Genomic DNA, 23,578 nt, shown 5'->3' on the forward strand with positions numbered 1-23,578 from the left:
ACTGTCGCTCTTTTACCAGAAATAGGTTTATTCTAATAATAAATATTGTCATCATTTCCTCCTAATACCACATGATAAAATATTCTTAACACTATTTTCACTGCAAATAAACATATCAATTACTAAATAACAATATCTTATTTATTTGATCACTTCACAGTCATAAGCTCATAGAAGCCTTATGACAGTCTGTCAGATAGGTTGAGATACCCTCATTTTGCACATGAGCAAACTGAAGTTAAAACTTGTTATAGCAGTCAAGCCAGGTCTCTGTCACTTGGTTCCAACTCCAGTGCTCTTTTTATTCTAGTATGTTCACTGTCTCTTTGGTGGAGAGAGTGGAAAGTTTTCTTTTTTAAAGAATGTCAGATTTCAAGTTTCAAATGTGCAGTTTACTTTCTGATGCATACTTCCCTTTGAAGAAGAGAATGTCTGGAGTGGTGGACATTCCAAGCAATCAGACCAGTAGTTTTATACAGTAATTTTATATATTGCTCATATTTGTCATTTTTCTACCTGGAAATCACTGACCATATTAAAAGCTATAAATTTCCTGCAAAACTGCTAACAGTACAACTTTGAAATTGATTTTAATCATATAATAATGGAGAAGAGTTTGACATGGAAGTGTCAAAGGATTGGTTTTCTATGCTGGTGTAGTGGGTCATTAATACCTGGTTCTTGAAAATAATATGATATGCACCTTGCTCATCGTGCATGCATCAACAAGACACAATTTGACCTTGCTGTGCAGAAAAAAAAGAATGTATGTTGAAAAGCCAAAAGGAGACTAGAGTGTTTATATAGAGGGGTCTAATTACAAGTATTTAAAACATAAAATCATGGTTTAGAATCTCTTCACACAGAAAAGCTTGTCTCTACCAGCTGTATTTTTCCACATTCTTTTCCGCTTTTGTGGCAATCAACTCCTTTGTTACCCTTCCAAAATGTTTAAATGGAATGGAGCTGTATTTTGAGAGACAATTAGAAACTCTAGAGCCCTACGAAAGGTTAAAAACACAAAGAGAACTTTTCTCATTAATCCTCTTAGTTTTACTTCATTTTAGAATGTAAGATGGGGGGAAGAAAACCTGAATGGGGCATTGAGACCTTATTTCCAGCCCTGGTTCTGCCACAAACTTATTATAACCCTTGGGCATATCACCTAACTACTCAGAACCTGTATTACCTCATCTGTGAAGTGAAGGCACTAGCCTAGAATGATCTTTATTCCCAGCCAGAAAATTCCATAATGCTACATTTTTACAATTCTTAAATTTAATCCTCATTCTACACTGAACATATCTGAAATCTATAATTTTAGTAGATCCTCTCTCAAGAAATTATTTTGCTGTCACTAACACTGGTTTTCAAATGGTGGTCCTCAGCTTCCATATAACAGAATCACCAGGAATGCTTATTTAAAATGCAGACTCTTTTGTTGTTCCATACAAATCTTAGGATTGTTTTTCTACTTCTTTGAAAAATGCTGTTTGTATTTTCATAGGGATTGCATTAAATCTGTACATTGCTTTGGGTAGTATAAACATTTTAACAATATTTGATTTTCAAACTCATGAGCATGAAATGTCTTTCCATTTCTTTGTGTTATCTTAAATTTCTTTCTTCAGTGTTTTATAGTTTTCAGAGTACAGGTTTTTCACCTCTTTGGTTCATTTTATTCCTAGATATTTTATTGCTTTTGATGCAATTGTAAAGGGGATTGTTTTCTTAATTTCACTTTCTGCTGCTTCATTATTAATGGATAGGAATGCAACAGATTTCTGTACATTGATTTTGTATCCTGTGACTTTACTGAATTCATTTATCAGTTCTAGTAGCTTTTGGTGGAGTCTGTAGGGTTTTCTATATATATATAGTATCATGTCATCTGCAAATAGTGAGAGTTTTACTTCTTCCTTACTAATTTGGATGCCTTTTCTTTCTTTTTATTTTTTTAAGATTTTATTTATTTATTTGACACAGAGAGACACAGTGAGAGAGGGAACACAAGCACGGGAGTAGGAGAGGGAGAAGCAGGCTTCCCACCTGGCAGGGAGCCCAATGTGGGGCTCAATCCCAGGACCCTGGGACCATGACCTGAGCCGAAGGCAGACGCTTAATGACTGAGCCACCCAGGTGCCCCATGGATGCCTTTTCTTTCTTTTTGTTGTCTAATTGCTCTGACTAGAACTTCCAGTACTATGTTGAATAACTGGTGAGAGTGGACATCCTTCTCTTACTCTTGACCTTAGGGGAAAAGCTCTCAGTTTCTCACCATTGAGTATGATGTTGGCTGCGGGTTTTACATATAAGGCTTTTTATGTTGAGGTGTGTTCCCTCTAGACTTACTTTGCACAGGGTTTTTATCATAATGGATGTTGTACTTTCTAGAATGTTTTTTTCTGAATTTATTGAAATGATCATGTGGTTTTTATCCTTTCTCTTATTGATGTAACATATCACATTGGTTGTTTTGTAAATATTGAGCCAAACTTGCATCCCAGGGATAGCCAAACAATCTTGAAAAATAAAAACAAAACTGGAGGTATCACAATTTCAGATTTCAAGTTCTATTACAAAGCAGTAGTCATCAAAACAGCATGGTACTGGCATAAAAATAGACACACACAAAACCCAGAAATAAACCCACAATTATATGGTCAATTGATCTTTGACAAAAGAGGAATTAATATAAAATGGGAGACAGTTTCTTCAACAAATGGTGTTGGGGAAACTGGACAGCAACATGCAAAAGAATGAAACTGGACTATTTTCTCTTACTATACACAAAAATAAGCTCAAACTGAGTTAAAGACTTAAATGTGAGATCTGAAACCATAAAAATCCTTGAAGAAAGCACAGATAGTAATCTCTCTGACACTGGCCATAGCAACATTTTTCTAGATATGTCTTCTGAGGCAAGGGAAATAAAAGCAGAAATAAGCTATTGAGACTACATCAAAATAAAAAGCTTCTGCACAGTGAAGGAAATAATCAACAAAACTAAAAGGCAACCTGCTGAAGGGAGAAGATATTTGCAAATGACATCCAATAAAGGGTTCATATCCAAAACATATAAAGAACTTATAAAACTCAATACCTAAAAAACAAATAATCCAATTAAAAAATGAGAAGACATAAACAGACATTTCTCCAAAGAAGACATACAGATGGCCAACAGACACGTGAAAAGATGTTCCACATTACTCATCATCAGGGAAATGGAAGTCAAAACTACAACGAAATACCACCTCACACCTGTCAGAATGGCTAAAATAAAAAACATACGAAACAACAAGTGTGGGTGAAGATGTGGAGAAAGGGGAACTTTCTTGCACTGTTGGTGGGAATGCAAACTGGTACAAACCCTCTGCGGAAAACAGTATGGAGCTTCCTCAAAGAGTTAAAAATAGAACTATCCTACAATCCAGTAATCACACGACTGCGTAGCTACCCACAAAATACAAAAACACTAATTTTTATAGCAGCGTTATTTACAAAAACCAAGATATGGAGGCAGCCCAAGTGTCCATCCATTGATGAATGGGTAAAGAAGAAGTGTTGTATATATACAATGGAATATTATTCAGCCATAAAAAGGAATGAAATCTTGCCATTGCAACAACATGGATGGAGCTAGAGAGTATAATGCTTAGTGAAATAAGTCAGAGAAATACAAATACCCTATGGTCTCACTCATATGTGAAATTTAAGAAACTAGACAAAGAAAGAAAAAAGAAAGAGAGAGAGAAACCAAGAAACAGACTCTTAACTGTAGAGGACAAACTGATGGTTACCAGAGGGGAGGTGAGTGGGAGGATGGGTGAAATAGGTGATGGGGATTAAGGAGTACACTTATCATGAAAAAATAAGTAAAATAAAACAATAAAAGAAATAAATAAAAATAAAATAGAGACTCTTGGATCCTGATCCAAGCCTACTAAATAGAAAATTTTAGGATGGGATCTAACATCCAGCAGGATGACTCTAGTTAACAATACTGTATTGTATACCTGAACTTCCTATGAAAGTAGATCCTAAAAGTTCTGAGCATACACACACAAAATGGTAATGCTGTGTGATGATAGTTGTGTTAACTAACCTTATTGCGGCATTTTACAATACATACACATATCAAATCATCACGTTGTACACCTTAAACTTACGTAATGTTATATGTCAATTACATCTCAGTAAAGCTAGTGGAAACATTTTAAAAATAAAATCATGTTCCTAAAAAAAAAAAAATCGCAGTATGGGAGGAGGAATTTGAGACTACATGTGTCTAATGAACTCTGGGCTGATCTGTATTTCCTCTAAAGTTTGAGAACAACTGAGAATCCAGGAATGAACAGGAGAAGGGAGGGAAGAGTGACAGGAATAGTGATAATTGCTACCTAAATATGGATGAGGAAGAAACAGGTGTAGAGGAAAAGAGGGAGTGATCTGGGTGGCAGGGGTGCCCCTGGAGAATGCATTTCTTTGTTGCTCACACTGGTTTCATGTTTGAACAGACTGAAATCAAGCACTAACTATGAGAACTGGTTGTGTAGAAATGCCCCACAGCCATAGCATCAACTAATACAATGGGTGTCTAGCCTTTGTGTTCCATGATATTCAAAACCGAGGAGGTCATGGTTATGTTTTATGAAAGAGAAAATGACCTTCCTCAAGGAACAGAGAGAAAACTGAAATAAATGATAACCATTTAGGATTTATGAAGATTTTTTAAAGAGTGGAAATAAACCCTTTGGTGAATTAAAATATATTCTTTTCATGCTTGAGGGTTTTGTTCAAATTTTATTTATCCTCTTTGGGGGGCCATCTGTTATTCTGGAATGGAATGGTTTTTTTTTTTCTGTTTTTTGTTTGTTTGATTTGTTTTTTTAAGTAGGTTCCAAGCTAGGCATGGAGCCTAATGTGAGGCTTGAACTCACAACCCTGCGATCAAGACCTGAGCTGAGATCAAAAGTCAGATGCTGGGCACCTGGGTGGCTCAGTTGGTTAAGCGACTGCCTTCGGCTCAAGTCATGATCCTGGAGTCCCGGGATCGGAGTCCCGCATCGGGCTCCCTGCTTAGCAGGGAGTCTGCTTCTCCCTCTGACCCTCCCCCCTCTCATGCTCTCTCTCTCTCTCATTCTCTCTCTCAAATAAATAAATAAAATCTTTAAAAAAAAAAAGTCAGATGCTTAACCAACTGAGCCACCCAGGTGCCCCTATTCTGGAGTGTTTAAGCTAGATCATTTATGGGAATCCATGAAAAAAACACGTTTTATCAGCATGATTTCATACCATGATAAATACTTCTAAAGTGATTGCCCGTGTAGGTTCTGTGACAATATTGCCTTTTTAGCAGACACACATATATACAAAATAGGAAAAGAAGGGAAAAATCCCATCCAGTGTCTTAACTTCATTCAAGATCACGCCTCAGGGAATCCAGCTTATCTCTTGACAAGTCAAATGTCCCATGTGAAAGGACACTGAACTGCCCAAGGCATTTGGTGAAGTTCAAATAAATCTGCCCTTGACTTAACGGAGAGATGATCAGGTGGAGGAGCTGCTCTGGCTTAGAAGGCTCTTTCAAAAACCACAGACATGTGGGTGCACCCCAGCACAAGAAAGGAAGTCCCTGCAAACTTAAAAGGATTTCGAGAAGTAATGACAACATAATAGCCATACTTTTGGTTTTGCATTAGTGGAAGAGTGAATTTCTAAAATTATGGTAAGCAGGTTCCTGTGGCTGTTTAGCTCACATTCATGCTTCATCTTAGTGAAGAGGAGAATAGAAATAAAGGGGAAAAGGTAAGCACAATATTTCATTACCCTTTTCCAAGGTTTCCGAAGCAAATGAACAACTTTCTTGTGGAGGCTTTCCTTGACTATTCCTTCTTCTCCACTTTGTTTTGTTTTTGCATAATATTTATGCCTTTTTTTGTTTATTGCCTGTATCCACTTCACTGGAATCTGTGCTCCATGAAGGCATGGATTTCTGTCCACACTGTTCATAACTATTGCCCCCATGCCTAGAGAGTTTCTGGCACTGAGTAGGTGTTCACTAAAGACTTGTTGAAAGAATGAATAAATTCTTATTAGATTATTGCCTTCCCACATTCAGTGATAATTAGTATATTTTATGCAGCTTTGGAATTATGTCCCCCCTAAATATGTCAATAAAATATTTAGGGAATTGGACCGAAGTGGAATGTCTACCAGTCTGCTTATTTCTGGCTTTAAGATGAGGTAATTTAGTCACTGCGAGCTGCAGCTCTGGAGTTGAGCTGTCTAGGTTTGAATCCTGACTCTGTGGCTTACTAGCTTGGAAATTTCCAGCAAGTTAATTCTCTGTCCTTCAATTTCCTCCTCTGTTAAATGAGATAATAATAAGGTAGCTCTGAGTATCAAATGTATCTAAATGGGGTCTTACACATAGTACAGAAGAATATCATTTATCATGGTTGCTTTCCTGTGAATATCCTGAGTTATTTCTTCCATCGATGATGCTTTACATAGACCATGAACACACACTTATATTTGTATTCTTGACTCAAATCTGAATTTCTTGGAATATGTAGCTGCATGACCCTTATGAACATCGGAAGTTACAATTTGAGTACAGGAAAAAAGGAAAGGCACTCTTTGGACATTGAAGCCCAGGTCACAACAACAACACTGAAATAATAACTATTATTTGTTTAATATTTTAAATCTATCTATTCACCCTTATACCTATCTACCCATCCATCTATATACGTATCCTGCTGCAATTGTATGGCCTTATCTCTGAAGTTATTTGTTTATGGAGGTTTCTCGTTTGAAAGAATAAACCACCAAACACACAGATAGCAATTACTTTATGCCAGGTACCATTCTCAACACTTAGGGAAAATTTCCCATTTGCCAGCGTAAACACCCATGTGTTTGCTCACTTCTTTAGAAATTGTTTCTAAAAATTTCAAACTCAGAACACACTTGCATGTATAGTTAATGTTATTGTTCTTATTTGTTCTGATTGAGTCATATAGGCTTTACGTGAACATATTCCTGCCTTCTGGAGTTAACAGTGGAGGTCCATCACCATGGTCCTCAGAAGTAATTAAATAATAATATGTAAACACAGCCCAACATCTCTGAGGATTTTTAAGGGACTCACAATTTTCCGTAAGGTTCCTAGTTGCCTGCTTCTCCACATGTACCTCCTCCTAACATCCCTCTCAGTGTGAACAAGCCCCATTCTCTCTAAAGGGCTCCACCTGGGACCTTCATCTGTCTTCTTTCATGCCCCCTGGAGCACTAATTTTACAAAGCTGCTACTTGTAGCCAACTTTTACTGATCTTTTGAGGGAGGAATGGCATGGTGGAAGAAGATGGGGTGAAAGGAACAGGGTAACAGTAATTTCGACAAAGAACACAAAATAACCTTCAACAATTTCAGACATCACTAATCCTGGCATTTGTGACCATTTCCCACCACTGACAATTTCTCACTGCCTGTTTCCTGCCATATCTTGAGGTTCCTGTCTTCCATGACCACTTTTGTTTTCCTTTCTCCCTATTTTCCAGGCCCTTTACTCATCTACTCACTCTTATCTTCAAGGTTTCCCCCAGAAATATAAATATGTTCTTACTCCCCACCTCACCCCAGGCAATGACAAGAGGGGGCTTTCTTAACCAAGATAATAATCTCATTATGATCTTAACAGAACCATCTACCCCAGGACTGAATTATGATATTCCTTATGGCAGTTCCAGAATTTCTATGTAAAATGGGCTTTGTAGGGGTTGTCTAATGGAAAGGGAATTAAGAAAACTTATCTTGAAATTATACTTGCATAGCAAACAAACTATTTTTAATTTAATCACACAGCAAAGTCCTGGCAGAAATCAAAATTCTGTTTAATGGGGTTTAAGTAAAGAGATTTTAATTAAGGGCGTGTCTCCAGAAGTGTGGGCAGGTTAGAGAAACCAAAAATGAACACTGAGGCACCCAGGGACAGTGCCATTGGGAAGCCATTATACCTGTAGGCCTGAAAGAGCAAGGGAAGGAAATAGTGTCTCTGAGCCTGGTGACAGCTGGAGCCATGGAAGAGCCAGGAGGAGCTGTTATTATAGGGGTTATAGGCACCAAAGCAGGGAGGGAGTGGGGAAGGAAATATTCTGATCCCATTCCTCTTGCTCTCCCAGATGCTTCTAATGGGCTGAACCCAACCAGAAGCCAGATGGCAGGGGAGCCTTGCTGAGGTCATTTGCCAGATTCCCTGTCCATGGACCAGAACAAATGGGGTGGGTTTGGGTGATGGAGAATAACCAGAACAGATTATGTATTTATTTGGGACTAACTTTGAAAGCAGGAACTGAGGAAGATTAAGGATGGCTCAATCACTGCTGGCCACTTCCTAAAAAAGAGAGAGGGAGAGAGGGAAGCAAACCATAAGAGACTCTTAACTATAGAGAACAAACTGAGGGTTGCTGGAGGGGGTGGGGGGGTGGGCTAATTGGGTGATGGGCATTAAGGAGGGCACTTGTGATGAGCACTGGTGTTATATGTAAGTGATGAATCACTAAATTCTATACCTGAAACCAATTTTACCATATATGTTAACTAAATAAAATTTAAATTAAAACTTGAAATAAATAAATAAACAAGTAAATAAAAGGCAGAAGCAAATTCAGCTAAGCTTTATTTCACACAGAAATTTTCCCCTCCTAATACACTGGAAGGCTGTTGGGAGACAGGTTAGGCCACCCCTCCTTCCCTACTTTTGGGAAAAGCTCTGAGTTACAGGCAGAACAAGGGGCAAGGAAAGTATTCAGTGTTCACCTTGTCTTATCACCAAGATTCCTACCTCTTTCTGCCACGAGTTAGCTTGAAACAATCTGTGTTGTAAGAAATAGAAAAGCAATTTTTGAAGCATAAAATTAAGCTGCAACAACCAATCTAGAAGTCAGGCTAAGCACCTGGAGAAGCCAACACAATTGAGGATGTACACTTTTGAACTCTAAATTCTTTTTTATTGCTTCTAAACTCAAGCTCTCAACCAACCATGAGAAGAGTTTACATTACTCTGAAATCAGTGAGGCAAAAGCAAATTACTAAAATAGATAAGAGAATGGATATAGGATTGATTCTTTCCTCAGGGCTGAATATTAATATGAAGGATGTCTGTTTCTTCACAGAGAATGGATGCTGCAATATAAACCCCTAGGTGCTTCCAGCCAACTTGGTTGCCTGCCTGGCCCTCCTTCATCTGGTTGTGTCTGCAATTGCCAAAGGAGTGGTGGAAGAATTTCTGGAAGACACTTAGTTTCAACAGAACTCCTTAGATGGGTTAGTGACTACCTCAACTCTTGGGAGCAATCATAGCATGCAGATATGGCTCTGACCTGCAGGTACCTGGGGTGTACTATGGTGTCAAAGAGAGAGTGTCATGAAATTTCTAACAGGAAAATACTGTCTTCTGTAAAGCTCTGTAATAGCTCTGACATGACTTGAGGGAATAAAAGAGAGAAATATTCTTGGACATACACGTTGCCCAAGCCTCTCCTTCATGGTTTTGGTGTCCAGGATAGCCTGTGGAAGAGGTGCTGAGCTGAGTGCTTTACTGTAATCACCTCAAAATGAATCTGGGAGGCATGTTAAAATATCCCTATTTTACAGGGAAAATAGATTTAAGGAAATCATTGGTTTGCTCAAAGACACATACCTTGTACATGGTAGAGCCTACATAAAACCCCACTTCTGTCTGTGTTCAAAGCTTTGCCTCAAACAACGACACCACGCTGAATGAATATGTCAGGGAATTTGGAAGGAGGGTAGTGAGATGGTATTTCATATGGATGGTTAAAATTGTTTCCAGAATTATGAATCTACAATATTGCTATTTATAAGAAATATATATTTGATCATTCAGATGACCAAAGTTTATTGCTCACATATATTTAGTCTTTATCCACAGTTCCTGGCTCACAGCTTCCAAAACCCCTGTAATTTCCTCTAAGTACTGAAAGTGATAAAGATGTCTTTTGTTACTTTAATGAGGTGACTTTTGGAAAGCATCTAAGGATGGTTACCAGGAAAACCAACCATGTGATTAGAGGGTTGGAACTTTCAGTCCCACCCCCACTGGGGACAGGAGTGGGTTTGGAGGTTAGAGCAATCCCCAATGGTTAACAGTGTAATCAATCATGCCTATGTAATATAACCTCCATAAAACCCAAAAGGTCAGGGTTCAAAGACCTTCCATTTTGGTGAACATTTGGAGGTGCTGGGAGAATGCCTGCCCAGAGAGAGCATGGAAGCTCCAAGCCCTTTCCTTATACCTCAACTTATCCATCTCTTCTTTCTGTTTCTGAGTTATATCCTTTTATAGTAAACTGATAACCTAGTAAATAAAACATTTCTCTGAGTTCTGTGAACTGCTCTAGCAAATTAGTCATACCTGAGGAGGAGGTTTGGGAATCCTCTGATCATATAGCCAATCAGTCAGAAGTACAAGTTACAATCTGGACTTGTGACTAGCATCTGAAGTGAGTGGAGGATTAGGGGAGAGTCTTGTAGGGCTGAATCCTTAACCTGTGGAATCTGATGGTATCTTTTGGTAGATAGCCATCAAATTGAGTTGAATTCTCAGATACCCTGCTGATGTCCAAGAATTTCTTGGTGTTGTGTGGGAAGTTCAGCTCTCCCACCTAATACACATGTTGGAATTGGGTCCAGGAACCCCACAATTATATAAGAATAAATTTAAGTAGCCAGTACTCTTGGTTGGATGTAACAGAAACCCGATTCAAACCAGTGTAAGCCAGCAATGTCCACAATAGCCAAACTGTGGAAAGAGCTGAGATGCCCTTCAACAGATGAATGGATAAAGAAGATGTGGTCCATGTATACAATGGAATACTACTCAGCCATCAGAAAGGATGAACACCCAACTTTTACATCAACATAGATGGGACTGGAGGAGAATATGCTAAGTGAAATAAGTCAAGCAGAGAAAGTCAATTACCATATGGTTTCACTTATTTGTGGAACATAAGGAATAGCTTGGAGGACATTAGGAGAAGGAAGGGAAAAATGAAAGGGGGGGGAATCAGAGGGGGAGATGAACCATGAGAGACTATGGACTCTGAGAAACAAACTGAGGATTTTAGAGGGGAGGGGGCTGGGGGGTTGGGTTAACATGGTGATGGATATTAAGGAAGGCATGTACTGCATGGAGCACTGGGTGTTATACACAAACAATGAATCATGGATCACTACATCAAAAACTAATGATGTACTGTCTGGTGACTAACAACATAAAAAAAAAAAAAAAAACCGCTTAAGCCAGAAAAAAAATTGGCTTATTTAACCTAAAAGTCCAAGGGGTGATAACAGAATAGAACCAGGTACCAGATACCGAATGACAGTATCATTCTCTATGTTATTAATTTACTAATTTTGCTTTTTTTGGTATTAGTTTTAATTTGTAGGCTGGTTATGTCTACACAATGGAGAAGATGAGTCCTGACAGCACCAGATTTACACAGTCCTTCTAGTTCATGACCTCAAATGAGTAAATAACCCTCTCTCCTTGATCATCCATATCAATCCTTGAAAAACATTCTGTGTTCCCTTGAATCACTTGCCCATCCTTAGACCAATCACTGTGTTTGAGGAGGAGTACAATACTCTTGTTGGCCAGCCTGAGTCACAGGTTCACTCCTAGTAGGATAGGTGAGGCCATGCGTTTCATAGCTCTGTTTGTAAAAGAAACAGTTCTCCAAACTGGAGTCTGAGCAGACAAAGAAAGGTAAGAAAATAAATATGGATACAAAAATTACCAACTTAATAAACAGGGCGCTCTCTAGCTGTGGGTGGGTGAATGAAAGATGTGAGCAGCCCAAGCATATGAGAACACATTGCTTGCCACCTCATTGAGCAAGAGATACAAAAAAAATAGCTCCCTTGAAGAGAGTACACTGCTTGAACAAAAAGGGATGTTTTCCTCATTCTTAAAATGTAAACCTATACTACTGGAATAATGATAACTCCCATCCCTAAAACATCTTTTTTTCCTAGCAAGAAAATAAGGTATCTCCATAGACATTAACTCACCTCATTACTCTGAAAATAAAAATCAGTTTAGGAGTAAGAGCTATTATAATTATTTTATGGGGGGGCGGAAAGGAAGAGAAAATGTCTTCATCCAAAGTCAATGCCTGGTAGACTGAATACAGGCAACTGTTACTTTAGGAACTCTCCTGACATAATAGGATCTGGGTGCCTACCTCTGGATTCTCTCAAGCTCAGCATCCCCCCAGAGCTGCGTTTTTGGAAGACCATCTTAGCTTTCACCCTTTGAATTATTCTCTCCAGCCTCTCCCTTCTGACTGGTCAGTGTCAAGGGGTCTTGGACTAAGAAAGAGCTTGAGGTTAGTGCTACAGATGAGCTAGCCCAGGGAGTCCTTTCCCCTCTCCATCCTGTTCCCCTGCTTCCTCCAACCACCTGAAACATTAACTTCTAGACTCTGCTCAACCAGCGGCTCTTTTGTGCATTCTTGAATCACAGAACTTTTCTTATTTTGTTGTCCTGTTTGTTTAACGTGCATCCTTCCCCATTTTCTCCCAGCCCCCATCATTGACAAGATGATGAAGCTCATGTTAATTCATTCTTGTATCTACAGCAGTTTTTACACTGCCTGACATATAGTAGGTACTCAATAAATGTTGGTTGGATGAGTGAGAATTTGGCCATTATTTGTAAAGTAGTGGTTCTCTGGTTTGTTAAGAGACAGAATAGAATTCAGGGAAATTTTTTGCAGAACTCAGAGTACTATGGATATCCTAAACTTAATTAAATAGCTAAATAGATAATTTTATACTAAATTGAGTTTCATACTTGATTTTATTGTGGAAAAGTAGCAACAATATCAAAGGTTTAAGGAAAGCAGTAAGATGTATAGCTTAAGATGAGCATTAGAGGCCAACAAACCTAGGTTCTGTTATTGGCTGTTCTGGTTGTTATTACTTCATAATGAATTACCCCAACACTAACATAACAACCTAGTAGTTCTCACTTGGAATCTCTCATGCATTTTGTAGTCAGATATGGGGCTGTAGGCATCTGAAAGCTTGCCTCTGCTAGAAATTTAAATGGCTTATTTAATGACTGACAGTTGATGCTGAACTGATGATCAGAGTGTCTATCTATGGCTTCTCAAGCAGGAAGAGATTTCTTACCTGCCAGTTGGCTTCTACCAAAACAAGCATCACAAAGAGCCAGGTGGAAGCTGCATGACCTTTTCTGACCTAGCCTCAGAAATCACACAATGTCACTACTGGATTCTGTTGGTTATAAGTGAGTCACTAAGGCTGGCCTAGTTTCAAGGGAAGGGGACATAGACTCTGAATGAGAGAAATGTAAAAGACTTTGGACATGTTTAAATCTACCACATTAGCTCTACCACCTAGTATTTGAGCAGTGTGGGGGAAAATTAGTCATTTGTGTTTTTTTCTCTATATAATAGGATCCTTGTGAAGATTAAATAAGTTGATGTATGTAAAACACTTAGCTCACAGTAAGCTCTCAGATGTTCTTTTATTATTGAGAGAAAATATATGGGGAGAACCCTTTAAACCAAGAAAACCTAATAATTTCATCACCCTGAAAATTGGGGAAAGACCATTAGTCTCTTGTATTTTTCTGTAAAAATTCCTTGTGGGATACCAGTGTCCAATTTCAACATAATTTTAAAAGCATTAAATTCTAACAATATTTTTGTACATCTAATCATTCCAAGTTCTGATCATCTGACCTAAAAGTGAACTTTTGAAACCCAACTCATTTGTTTGTACTTGCAAAATGGTTTCCATATGTGTGCATGTATATCCATTTATTATGCTAATAATACATAACCTTACTATTCCTCCAAAGAGATGAGAGAAAAAAGTTTACCAGAAAAAAATCTGTTAGTCATCGACTGATATGACTTTGCATTATGCTAAAAAATACCAGAAAAGAGACAGATGGTTGATCTTCATTTAACACAAAAGCAAGAACTTTAAAGACTATCAGAGCCTTTGCTGAAATACCACATTGATTCAATAGCTAGAAACACAATTAGTAAAGAATAGGAAAATCATGGATGAAGACAATCATCCTTGTAATCAATCTTTTATAAATTCCCTGTGGGTAATTAATTTCATATAATACTATCCAGTATTGTAATTTCCTCTCGTTCTTTCCCTTCCCCCAAGCCCAGAAATACTTGAAATTCAGTACAAGAACTCTTGCCACAGAATTAAATTAAGATGTAATTAACAGGAAATTCTGCATAGCATATCTATCAACTACAAGGGGATTATTCTCTATAGAGATCCCATGGATTCCTCTGCTTGTAGAGCCCATTTGCCTCAATGACAATCTCTGACACATTTTTTTGTCATCCAGAGAAGCTGTGGTAAGACGTTGGTTTGCAATTACTTTTATATTCCACTTCCCAGGGCTTTCTGGAACTCTTCATGCAATGAATCTTGAAAGTGACCGAGAATTTCCTCTTAGCTCTTGGCCTGTGGAATCATCATCTCTCCTCTCTAGAAGCCCTCACTCCATTTTTCTGGCTGTTATCTATTCACTTAACACCTTCTGGGAAGCCACTGAACAAGAGAAACAGTTGCCTGCAGAACCTGGAGAGATATGAGAACTCTTCTCTGTTGCTAAAGGGAAGGGAACTTGGACCCTTTGCTAATGATCACCATCTTGTTTTATGATAACTTTCTTATCTTGGACAGAGTAATGTCCTCTCTGCACTGGGTCTTCCAATGGCCTTATTGCCTTTCTCATTCTTCCAGTGCTTCCTTATAATATATCCCTTCACAACAGTCTCATTTTGGGAGATATACTGGGGCATGCACAAATGGGAGAGGAAAAACCAGCTCCAATAATAATGACATCAGTAAAGAAAGGAAGTAATACAATCAGCCAATGTTCTTGAATATTAATGAGCCATAAATGAATTGACTAACAACCAAACTCTATTCTCAGCTCTCCTGGAAAGATTACTGTCTTTGTTTGCTGTGTTCCTTAAATCCTCAAGTATTGGTTTTTTTTTTTTCTTTGTCTTTTCAATGCTGCTTTGCTTCACTGACCTGATATTCCCTTTGTTGACTGAGAAGGCTCTCAATGATTTTGTTAAGGAAATGTCCTTCAATAGGACATTTCCTTCATCAGACTTAGTTTTCTTGTTTGACGTTATCCCTACAGATATGCATGTGTGTGTTTGTGCCCGCATAATATATATGAATTAAAGAATCATATTATTTCAGTGAGACAGTATGTTAATAGAATTGGTTTATTTGATAAATCCAAGACTACTTCTTATTTGGAAAGTTGTTAGATGTTGGGCTTAGAAGATTTGAGACACTGAATATAACAACACATAGGATAGGTAGATCATAAAATGCTCTGGAGGTCATGGATACTGGTGGCTTTAGAGAAAGGTTCTGCAAAGAGATAGGAACTGTTGTACACAATGCAGAATACTGCAAAAGGACAGCTGAGCAGAAATAGACCTTAGAAATCATAGAAGAAAAGTGTTCATATTGGATCTTTCAGATAGCTGTCTCAAGTTTATTTGCTTATTTTTCATTTTTAATAGTGGCAAAAACATGTAAGATAAAATTTACCATCTTAACCATTTCTAACTGTACAGTTCAGTAGTGTTAACTATAGTCACATTGTTCTGCAACAGATTTTCAGAACTTTTTCATCTTGCAAAACTGAAACTCTCTACCCATTAAACACTCCTTATTTCCCCTTTTCCCAAGTCCCTGGTAACCACCATTCTACTTTCTGTTTCTATGAATTTGACTATTCTAGATACTTCATATAAGTGGAATCATATAGTATTTGTCATTTTGTGACTGGCTTATTTCACTTAGTACAATGTCCTTAAGATTCATCCATTCTGTAGCATGTGACAAGATTTCTTTCCTTTTTAAGGCTAAATAATATTCTATTGTATGCATATACATTGATGGACCTTTGGTTTGCTTTTACTTCTTGACTATTGTGAATAGTGCTCCAAATGGGCATGGGTGTACAAATTTCTTTTTGTGACCCTGCTTTTAATTCTTTTGGAATTTTTTTTTTTTTTTGATATATTGCTGGGTCTTATGGTAGTTCTGTGGGATTGCTAGATCATATGGTAGTTCTATGTTTTGAGGAATCACCCTACTGTTTTACAATAGCAGCTATACCATTTTATTTTTTTCTTCCAAGATTTTATTTAAATTTAAGTTGGTTAACATACAGTGTAGTATTGGTTTCAGGAGTAGAATTTAGTGGTTCATCACTTACAGAAAACACCCAGTGCTCATCACAACATATGCCCTCCTTAATACCCAACACCCATCTAGCCCATCCCCCATCCACCTCCCCTCCAGCAACCCTCACTTTGTTCTCTATCGTTAAGAGTCTCATGGTTTGCCTCTCTCTCTGTTTTTATCTTATTTTTCTTTCCCTTCCCCTAGGTTCATCGGTTTGTTTCTTAAATTCCACATATTAGTGAAATCATATGGTTTTTGTCTTTCTCTGACTTATTTTGCTTAGCATAAAACACTCTAATTCCATCCACATCATTGCAAATGGCAAAATTTCTTTTTTTTAATGGCTGAGTAATATTCCATTTATATATAAACCACATCTTCTTTATCCATTCATCAGTTGATGGACATTTGGGTTCTTTCCATAATTTGGCTATTGCTGATAATATTGCTATAAACATTGGGGTTCATGTGCCCCTTCGAATTGGTATTTTTGTATCCTTTGGGTAAATACCTAGTAGTGCAATTGCTGGGTCATAGGGAAGTTCTATTTTTAACTTTTGAGGAAACTCCACACTGTTTTCCAGCGTGACTGCACCAGTTTCATTCCCACCAACAGTGTAAGAGGGTTCCCCTTTCTCCACATCCTCACAAACATCTGTTGTTTCATGAGTTGTTAATTTTAGCCATTCTGACAGATATGGGGTAGTATCTCATTGTGGTTTTGATTTGTGTTTCTCTGATAATGAGTGATGTTGAGTATCTTTTCATGTGTCTGTTAGCCATTTGTATGTCTTCTTTGGAGGAATGTCTGTTCATGTCTTCTGACCATTTCTTAACTGGATTATTTATTTTGGGGGTGAGTTTGATAAGTTTTTATAGATTTTGGACACTGCCCCTTTATCCAATATGTCATTTGCAAATATCTTCTCCCATTCCATAGGCTGCCTCTTAGTTTTGCTGATTGTTTCCTTCACTGTGCAGAGCTTTTTATCTTGATGAAGTCCCAGTAGTTCACTTTTGCTTTTGTTTCCCTTGCCTCTGGAGACGTGTCTAGTAAGACGTTGTTATGGCCAAGGTCCAAGAGGTTGCTGAGTATCATGTCATCTGTGAAGAGTGAAAGTTTTACTTCTTTGTTGTCGATTTGGATGCTTTTTGTTGTCTGATTGCTGAGGCTAGGACTTCCAGTACTATGTTGAACAACAGTAGTGAGAATGGACATCCCTGTCGTGTTCCTGACCTTAGGGGAAAAGCTCTCAGTTTTTCCCCATTAAGGATGATATTAACTGTGGGTCTTTTGTATATGACCTTTATGATATTGAGGTATGTTTCCTCTATCCCTACTTTCTTGAGGGTTTTTATCAAGAAAAAAACATTTGTCAGATTTTTTTTCTGCATCTCTTGAGAGATCATATGGTTCTTATCCTTTCTTTTATGAATGTGGTGTATCACATTGATTGATTTGGAGCTATTGAACCACTCCTGCAGCCCAGGAATAAGTCCCACTTGATCATGGTGAATAATCCTTTTAATGTACTGTTGGATTCCATTAGCTAGCATCTTTTTGATAATTTTTGCATCCATGTTCATCAGTGATATTGGTCTGTAATTTTCCTTTTTAGTGGAGTCTTTGTTTGATTTTGGAATTAAGGTAATGCTGGCCTCATAGAATGAGTTTAAAAGTTTTCCTTCCATTTCTTTTTTGTGGAACAACTTCAGAAGAATAGGTATTAATTCTTCTTTAAAAGTCTGGTCAAATTCCCCTGGGAAGCCATCCAGCCCGGGACTCATGTTTGTTGGGAGATTTTTGATTACTGATTCAATTTCTTTGCTGGTTATGGGTATGTTCAAATTTTCTATTTTTTGGTTTCAGTTTTGGTCATTTATATGTTTCTAGGAATTTGGTCAATTCGTTGGCACATAATTGCTCATAATATTCTCTTACAATTGTGTGTATTTCTTCAGTGTTGGTTGTGATCTCTCCTCTTTCATTCATGATTTTATTTATTTGGGTCCTCTCTATTTTCTTTTTGTTAAGTCTTGCCAGGGGTTTATCAGTTTTGCTAATTCTTTCAAAGAACACGCTCCTAGTTTCGTTGATCTGTTTTGGTTTTTTTTTTTTTAATTTCTATATCATTTATTTCTTCTCTAATTCAAACTATTTCCCTTCTTCTGCTGGTTTTGGGTTTTATTTGCTGTTCCTTTTGGTATAAGGTTAGGTTGTATACTTGAGGCTTTTCTTGTTTCTTGAGGAAGGCCTGTATTGCTATATACTTCCCTCTTATGACCACCTTTGCTGCGTCCCAAAGGTTTTGGACTATCATGGTTTCATTTTAATTTGCTGCCATGTATTTTTTTTATTTCTTCTTTAATTTCCTTAAAAAAAAAAAAGATTTACTTAGTCATTTGACGGAGAGAGAGAGAGAGTACAAGTAGGGGGAGCAGCAGAGGGAGAGAGAGAAGCAAGCTCCCTGCCAAGCAGGCAGCCTGATGTGGGGCTCGATCCCAGGACCCTGGGATCATGACCTGAGCCGAAAGCAGACACTTAACAAACTAAGCCACCCAGGCACCCCTCTTCCTTAATTTCCTGAGTAACCCATTCATTTTTTAGTCAGATGTTCTTTAACCTCCATGTATTTGTGGACTTTCCAAATGTTTTCTTGTGGTTCACTTCAAGTTTCATAGAATTGTGGTCTGAAAATATTCATGATATATCAATTTTTTGTACTGGTTGAGCCTGATTTGTGACTCAGTGTGTGATCTATTTTGGAGAATATTCCATGTGCACTCGAAAAGAATGTGTATTTTGCTGCTTTAGGATGACATGCTCTGAATGTATCTGTTAAGTCCATCTGGTCCAGTGTGTCATTCAAAGCCATTGTTTCCTTGTTGATCTTCTACTTAGATGATCTGTCCAGTGCTGTGAGTGGGGTGTTAAAGTCCCCTACTATTATTGTATTATTATCAATGAGTTTCTTTCTTTAACTTTGTTATTAATTGATTTATATATTTGTCTCCTCCCAAGTTGAGGGCATAAATATTTACGATTGTTAGATCAACTTGTTGGATAGACCCCTTTATTAAGGTATAGTGCCCTTCTTCATCTCTTATTACAGTCTTTGGTTTAAAATTTAGTTTGTCTGGTATGAGTATGGCTCTCCAGCTTTCTTTTGATGTCCATTAGTATGGTAGATGGTTCTTCACCCCCTCACTTTCAATCTGGATGTGTTTTTGGGTCTAAAATGAGTCTTTTGTAAGCAACATATCGATGGGTCTTGTTTTTTTATCCATTCTGATACCCTATGTCTTTTGATCAGAGCATTGAGTCCATTTACATTCAGAGTAATTATTGAAAGATATGAATTTAGGGGCACTTGGGTGGCTCAGTCGGTTAAGCATCTGCCTTTGGCTAGGTCATGATCCTGGGGTCCTGGGATCAAGCCCCACATCAGGCTCCCTGCTCAGTGGGGAGCCTGCTTCTCCCTCTCCGCACCCTCTTCTTGGGCTCTCTCTTGCTATCTTTCTCTGTGTCTCTCAAATAAATAAAATCTTAAAAAAAAAAAGAAAGATATAAATTTAGTGCCATTGTATTACCTGTAAAGTCATTTTCCTGTAGGTTTTCTCTGTTCCTTTCTAGTCTTTGTTGCTTTTGGTCTCTCTTTCCCACTCAAAGGGGAATATTTCTTCTATTTAATATTTCTTGCAGAGCTGGTTTAGTGTTCATGAACTCCTTTAGTTTTTGCTTGTCTTGTAAACTCTTTGTCTCTCCTTCTATTCTGAATGACAACCTTGCTGGATTTAGTATTCTTGGCTGCATATCTTTCCCATTTAGCACAATTGAATATATCATGCCACTTTTTTCTGGCTTGCCAAGTTTCTGTGGTCAGGTTTGCTGCTAACCTTATGTGCCTACCCTTGTAGGTTAAGGACCTTTTGTCCCTAGCTGCTTTCTGAATTCTCTCTTGGTATTTTGCATATTTCACTATGATATGTCTTGGTGTCAACCTGTTTTTGTTGATTCTGAGGGGAGTTCCCTGTGACTCTTAGTTTTGAATGCCTGTTACCTTCCCCAGATTGGGGAAGTTCTCAGCTATAATTTGTTCAAATAAACCTTCTACTCCCTTTTCACACTTTTCTTCTGGGACTCCTATGATATAGATATTATTTTAATTTGTGGAATAACTGGGTTCCCTAAGTCTATATTTGTGATCTAGTAGTTTTCTTCCCTTCTTTCCAGCTTCATTATTTTCCATAATTTTATCTTCTTTATCATCTGTTTGTTCCTCTGCTTCTTCCATCCTCATTGTGATTACATCCACTCAGTTTTGCATCTGTTATAGCATTTTTTATTTCAGCGTAACTAGTTTTTAGGTCTTTTATCTCTGCAGCAAGGGTTTCTCTGATGTCTTCTATGCTTCATTCAAGCCCAGTTAGTGTTCTCATGACTGTTGTTGTAAATTCTGGTTCAGATACATTGCTTATATATCTTTTGAACAAATCCCTGGCTGTGATTTCTCTTTGATCTTTCTTTTGGAGAGAATTCTTCTGTCTTATCATTATGTCTAGGTTTCTGTCTTTTGCGCGTTATGAAAGCTTGTTATATTTCCTGCTCCTGAGAGTAATACTATAGTAAGAAGGGGTCATACACTGCCCAGGGCCTGGCACTTCAGGAAGTGTTTCTGCTGTATGCTGGCAGCTACACCATCTTAAAATATCACCAACAGTGCACAATGTTCCAATCTCTCCTTATCCTCACCAACACTGATTATTTTCTGTTTTTTCAATAGTTGGCATCTGAATAGGTCTGAGGTGATACCTCATTGTGGTTTTGATTTGCATTTCTCAAATGATTAGTGATGTTGAACATCTTTTCATATGCTTGTTCACCATTTTTATATTATCTTTGTAGAAAGGCCCATTCAACTCTTTTGTCTGTTTTTAAATTGAGGTTATTTGTTGTTTGTTATTGTTGTTCTTTGTAGTTGTAGGAGTTCTGTATGTATTCTAGATATTATTCTCTTATCAGACATCTGATTTGCAAAGATTTTCTCCCATTCTGTAGCTTGCCTTTTCTCTCTGCTATTTGTGTCCTTTAATGCACAGATTTAAAGTCCCATTTGCCTATTTTTGCCTTTGGTGCCTGAGCTTTTGGTATATCCAAGAAATTATTGCCAAATTCATTGTCATGAAGCTTTTCTCTTATATTTTCTTCTAAGAGTTTTACGGTCTTAGGTCTTACATTTAGATCTTTAATCCATTTTGAGAATTTTTGTATATGGTATAAGATAAAGGTCCAGTTTCATTCTTTTTCATATGGATATCCAGTTTTCTCATCACCATTTGTTGAAGAGACTGTTTCCCATTAAGTGTCCTTGATATCTTTGTCGAAGATCATTTGACCATATATGTGAGAGTTTATTTCTGTACTCCAGTTTATTTCTGAATGAACTCAAATCTACCACAATTAGGCAACTCTTTGTATACAGATAAAATGCACAGCTTCTTGTATCAGTCTGCATGATTATAAGTACCCAGCATCTGTTAACTGTGTGATGTTAGATAATTTACCTTTCTGTGCCTCACTTTCTGTATTTGTAAAACAAGAATAATGATAATACCTCCTGCAGAATGGGATTGTGAAGATTAAATAAATAAAACTTGTTAGAAAAGGCCTGATACATAGAAAGTACTAAAAAAAAAATCTTAGCTGTTATTATTGCCTAATTTGCCTTTCTTATAATTTTACTAGGGCACATCCAATACAGTTATAGCTTCCTAAATGCTTCATATCATAGCAATTCCCTCAATTCTAGATACCAACACTATTCATGGCTACTGTGCACTCTGCATTGGTGTTCCAACACCAGGGGTTTATTTTTTTATTTTTATCTTAACCTCGTAAAACCATTTTGCTTGTGCCCTTCTATGCATCCCACACTTTCCCTGAATGTAGGAAATAAAGAAAGATCAATATTGGGGAAATATAAAAGAAGGTAAAGGTCTCTGTAGTTTCTCCAAGTTGGTATTCAGTATATATTGATCCATGAAACTGAAATAGGTTTGAGAAAGATCAGAGACTTCCCCCCCCCTTTTTCATAGTCTACTGTGAGGTGACTAAGGTCAGATGGAGAATGTGAGGGGGTAGAGGAAAACTAAAGTTTTGTAGGACAGCTTAATTTGAAATTGACAGGCAGCTACCACAAAAATGTTCCTGGTTTTTAGAAAGCTGCACTGCCCAATTCCTTACCTGACTGATACTACTGCTTGAATAAAGCTAGAACAAGCTTACATTAAAAGGAGTATATTCAACAACTATGTTGTATACCTAAAACTAATGTAACATCGTGTGTCAACTATACTAAAAGACACCCAAAATATGATTATATGAACTATACGAGCAGCAGAACAAGTCAGAGCAAGTAAAATCATAGTAAATTTAAGGAAAATTGTATAAATCTAAGCAAAAGTAAGCGTTAACATTTTTGCCATGCAGTGTGGTTTGGTGCAGCTGGGATTAGCCATATCTCTATACTTACAGTCCTTTTCAGATGAATTCTTTCTGTTAGAACTCATGTTCTTTTCATTACCTTTTGATCTCTTTCCCTTTCCATAATAAAAGACCTCTGGAAAATCAGAAGTATAAATGTTGTTTATAAAGATTTTTCTTGTTCCAATATTAATGCAAATTAACTAACTATGCCTGAGATATCAATGTCCAACTGATCTCAGTATAAAAAAAAGTCAACCATGTTGCAGTTTTAATTAAATTGATAGCTATCTTTAGTTCACATTATTTTATCCCAGAAAAGACAAAAATGTTTAAAGTGGATATTAAATATTAAGAAAGCTTTTATTCCTAATAAACTTAATACAGTATTTATCAGCATGTAATTATCAAACATGGAAGGTTAATAATTTTTTAAAACCTTGGAACATAATGATTGCATTGTCAGAGAAAACTTTCGTGGAAATTTTTAAAAGCAGACAAAATATAATTGAATATTGTTTCTAAAATGAGAAAAACTTCCGAAATAATTTGAGAGACTAGCAAGATATATCCTTCATCTTTCAAAAGTTTCTCTTATAGAAATAAAGAGCACGTATTTTATGGTTTTACTCAAAACCTATAGACTCATTTATAGTCTTCTATTGTTTCTCTAACTAAAATAAACTCAAAAGTAGGAGAATCGCATGTTATTTCAAATCAAATCCTGTGTGTATGTTTGCATGCATGCATGCATGTGTGGAATCATAACTCACTTTTGGTGC

Source organism: Eumetopias jubatus, unplaced genomic scaffold (assembly GCF_037043125.1).
Source record: "Eumetopias jubatus isolate StellerSeaLion01/CBP00866 unplaced genomic scaffold, mEumJub1_p1.0 scaffold_6, whole genome shotgun sequence".
NCBI classification, from domain to species: domain Eukaryota; kingdom Metazoa; phylum Chordata; class Mammalia; order Carnivora; family Otariidae; genus Eumetopias; species Eumetopias jubatus.